This window comes from Gastrolobium bilobum, unplaced genomic scaffold (assembly GCF_033153095.1).
Source record: "Gastrolobium bilobum isolate Gb01-03AN ecotype WA unplaced genomic scaffold, APGP_CSIRO_Gbil_v1 utg341, whole genome shotgun sequence".
In the NCBI taxonomy this organism is placed as follows: domain Eukaryota; kingdom Viridiplantae; phylum Streptophyta; class Magnoliopsida; order Fabales; family Fabaceae; genus Gastrolobium; species Gastrolobium bilobum.
In genome coordinates, this window is record NW_026899046.1 from 210546 (window position 1) to 215137 (window position 4592).

At 36.1% G+C, this 4592-nt stretch overlaps 1 long non-coding RNA gene across 1 annotated transcript; it reads left to right on the plus strand.

Annotated features, from left to right (window-relative positions):
- Positions 1–1623: 1623 nt before the first annotated feature.
- LOC133286548 (uncharacterized) lies at positions 1624–4212 on the plus strand. The gene is made up of 3 exons (XR_009748142.1): positions 1624–1888; positions 2807–2895; positions 4009–4212. It is a non-coding gene; the product is annotated as an uncharacterized LOC133286548 (long non-coding RNA).
- Positions 4213–4592: the final 380 nt, after the last annotated feature.

A 4592-nucleotide genomic window follows, 5' to 3' on the forward strand; every position in this document is an offset into this window, starting at 1 on the left:
AAAGACAAAAAAATCAAAACAAGTTTTGATTCGAACGGTGTCATTATAAGTAAAATTCATTTGAGGTCCTAGTTTACAACAACTGCAGAATACCTTTATTAAGTGTATTAATTAACAATGATCTCAAACATTTTATAATGTTAAGGAATGATAGCAATTAGGGGTGCTAAACGAGTCGGGGGTCTTACAGGGCCCTTTGTCTCGGCTCGTGAAGGCCTGAGCTTACATGTCTAAAATTGATTGTTGGACCCAGGCTTGAACTTGTATAAAAGATCGTTTAATAAAAAGGTCTCATGCTCCAATTCAAAAGCTCGGCCTTAGAGCCTCTCAGGCTTGCCTAATATATTATTATTTTTATTTATTTTTTTATTTTTTATACTACTTGTGATAGCTCTCTCTTCTCAATTTATTTCATCCCATTTTATTAATTAAACATACTTTTTAAATGATTTTGTTTTATATTATGCTATTTGGATATCCATTAAATTTATGAATATTTATGGAATGAGTAGTGTTGTTGATTGTATATTTTGTTTGGATAAATTTTTGTTGTATTATTTTTTTTAAACAGGCTAAACAAGGCTTTTATTTTTTGTAAATGAGCCAGGCCACAAGCTGATATTATATTCGTAACAGGTAACAGGCTAAGGTCAGTCTAACACATTTGAACACATGCTCGGTCCGTTAAGACCAAAGCTCGGCTCGGCTCGTTTCGTTAACACTCCTAATAGCAATATAATCTTTGACACTTTTTTCTCCGCATTTTCTCTATTATTGGGTGGATTTGTTTTTTTTGTTAATCTCATTAAATAATTTGGATCCACTTAGGGCCCACATGAAATTTAACCCAATAATAAATTAAATTTTGAAAGAAAATAAAAAAACATGTCGCTAGAATTTCTGTTACAATTTATCCATAACCAACTTTAATTAAATTATTCGAAAAACTAATCATTTCCAAATACACGAGATGCAGATGATGTGCTTTTTAACAAGTATTGTACTATGTATGAGTCCTAAAACCATTGGTTAAAGTCCAACACCATCACACTTCTAGTCTTTGGCACTGCTGGAAAGAATTGTTTTATGTTTCTGTTTGGTTTCTGTGACAATGGAGGAACTCTTTGGTCCATGATGATATGTTTTCCAGGCCTAGTGACCCAATTGGTAGGATTCTGAGGTACCTTCGTGACATGAAGAGGAGTAGTGGAGGAGACCCGTTTACCTCTAAGGATGTGTCTCCTATTATTTTTGGCAGATTAGGACAGTATTATAATGACCCTCACATTTATTATGGATTTAATATTGAAGGATAATTACAAAGAAAAAGAAATAAAGTCATTTTTGGTGAAAAATGAGTTAAAATGACAGTTAAGAGGTAAAAAATGCGGATAAATAAAGTTATCTAAAAGTGAAAGTAAAAATAGAAACGTGTTGTTATCAAAAAAAAAAAAAAAAAAAATAGAAACGTGACTAGAAAAATATTCTAGTCTATTGGTTAAAGTTTGGTAATGAATGGAGGTGTGTAGATAGATGAGCTTATACCCGCTAGTATAATGAATTTATATAAGTGACTCAAGGAAGTCAGTGTTCCCTTCTCTTTACGGACACGAGTCAGAGAGAACGAAGGAAAGAAAATGAAAATGGAGATTTTGATTAAAATTCTTCCAAAATTCATAACTTGAGCTAGAGACCTTCAAATCACTCCGTTCCAAAGCCAAACCTGTGAGAAATTTTGAGAGGAATCTATTCGTACCAGTATTTCTGAGTGGGGTTTACTGTAGAGAGAGATCTTCTCCCCCAAAGAATTCGAATTTCATGGAAAATATGGGTTTTGATGGAGCTTGAAGCCATGGGAGCTTGAAGCAAGCTTCTCCCTTCATTCTAGGTAAGTTCATGTTAAGAAATCTTTGTTTTCTTTGAGTTTTGAGAAAGATTGAATATAGGTTTTCATTTTAAAAATTTGGATTGATTGAGCATGTTAGAGCTTAATTCAGGTTTAGCTCATGTTGAGAAAAGTGTTTAGATGAGAATTTTAACGGTGAAAATGTATTTTGGAAAATTAAAAATACCGTATTTTTGAATAGTGTCGTATACGTGAATAGTGACGCATACATGAATAGTAGTGTAGAGATGAACAGTGTCGTATATATCAATTAACGAATCTTGGATTAGAGGTGTGTGATAAGCTTAAATTTGGTGGAGTAAAGCATTGAAATCATGAAGTTGACATGATTTCCTTTATGTGCCTCTTAGCCATTTTCAAAGGAAGTATGTGCTATGAGTTACTGTTTTACAAAGCGAGCATACTTTTATGCGTGGAATGATATTCTAAGGTGTATGGACCTTCGCTTTGGTGAAATAAAAAAGAAAATAAGGTAGCTCCTTTGTATGGCCTTAAAATGAGTTTTGGCCATTTTCAAATGAGGTATATGTTCGGAGATATTGTTTCGCAAAGTGAGGACACTTATATGCGTAAAATAATTTATATAGGTGGCTAAGCTTGGGTTTAGGCACTAGACAAAGAGAAATCTTATAGCTCCTTTGTAATGGGCATTCGGCCTTAAATTGGGAAAAATAGGCTTTTAGGTGCTAAGAGGAGTAATGAGTGTTCTAAAGGCCTTTTGGGACTATCCTAAGACTAAGTGAACATATGGAATTTTGTGGGGATTTGTTGAACAAAGAACCACCCACTCATGACTTAATATGATTAAGTAAAAAGAAAATAAACAATAAAGTGTGTGTCTTGTATATTTACATGACATTATATCATTTTATTGAGTTTTATGTTGAATTCCTTCTCTAGGTGTACCTAGGGACTGTGAACGTTTGGATTCTCGTGGAGTATGATAAGTAGCTTGTTCTTCAAGTAAGCAGATTGTAAAGCTCAAAGAGGTAAGCTCTATGTTTATGGGGTTCGCTCCTACTTTGTGTTCCGCCATAGTGTACGGACTGTGGTCAGGTTGTATGATATGTATGAGATATATGATATAGATGCATTCATATAGAGCTATATGATAATATGATATGTTTTGTTTTGATGTATTTACTTTGATATGTGTTAATATGATATGTTTTGTTATGATATGATTTCTGTAATATGATTTCTGTAACAATATCTGGCCATTGATTGTATAGTACCCGAATGTTCGCTTTGGGGTCCTCCCTCGGGACTGATGGTGTACGCCTCTGATATGTTCTGGTTCCGCTTTGGGGTCCTCCCTCGGGAACACGTGCGTTGATTTCTGCTTGGGGTCCTCCCTTGGGAATGACTGCGTACGCCTCTGATATGTTCTGGTTCCGCTTTGGGGTCCTCCCTCGGGAACACGTGCGTTGATTTCCGCTTGGGGTCCTCCCTTGGGAATGACTGCGTACGCCTCTGATATGTTCTGGTTCCGCTTTGGGGTCCTCCTTCGGGAACACGTGCGTTGATTTCCGCTTTGGGTCCTCCCTTGGGAATGACTGCGTACGCCTCTGATATGTTCTGGTTCCGCTTGGGGTCCTCCCTTGGGAACACGTGCGTTGATTTCCGCTTGGGGTCCTTCCTTGGGAATATCTGCGTACGTTTCTGATAAGATATGTGTATATGTTTTGTTTAGTTATGATATTTGATTATATGACATGTTTTATGGGATATGTATGATGATTTTGTAAATGATATTTGTTACGTACGTTGATTTCCGCTTGGGGTCATCCCTTGGGAACGATTGCGTACATCTTTGATATAACACGTTTTGTTCTGATGTGAGTATTGTGATGATTTTTGTAAAAGATATTTGTTACGTGTGTTGATTTTCGCTTGGGGTCATCCCTTGGGAATGACTGCGTTTGTCTTTGATAAGATATGTATATATGCTTTGTTCAGTTATGATAATTGCTTATATGATGTTTTGTATATTATGTATCTGACTGTCATGCAGGAAGTGAGCCCAGGGTATGGAGGGTTTTCCATAAACCTGGAGTTTACTAGAGATTCGTCTCTAACCCCGTTTGGGGATATGATTTCAGGAACACAGTTAATTGAAGAGCCTCATGGGACAAGGACACTAACCGTGGCTAGAGGTACTAGTATGAGGATGTGGAGTTCTGGGTGGTCGGATGCTACTATTTGTTTTAGACGTATTTTTGGAAAAGATGTATTGTTGCATAGTGTTCATATTCGATACATGTACATTTATGTATTCAGGCATGATGATATGACTATGTAGTATTCAGTTATATTATGTATTGGATTGCATGCTATTAGATTTGTGGCACGGAGCCAAGTTCAGCATGCGCCCATAGATGGGTATCTGAGTATATTTGCATGACTGGTACTTCTGGAAATATATATTGTTTAAACTGTCTATCAGGAACTCTTGAGTGTGGGATTGGAAAATCCCCAGTTGTCCGATTTACAGAGGTTACTCTGTCCGATTTTCGTCTCCGTAAAATAAGAATTAAATTAGAAGAAGTATGCAATGTGATATGTCATGTGAAAAAGGATTAAAGAAAAAGAAAAAGTTAGTTCGTATTTTCGTAAGTTAAGTCTTCCGCTGTTTCTGTTTGTATCATATGTATGTTAATTGAACCGGCTCGAGACGGGGATGTTA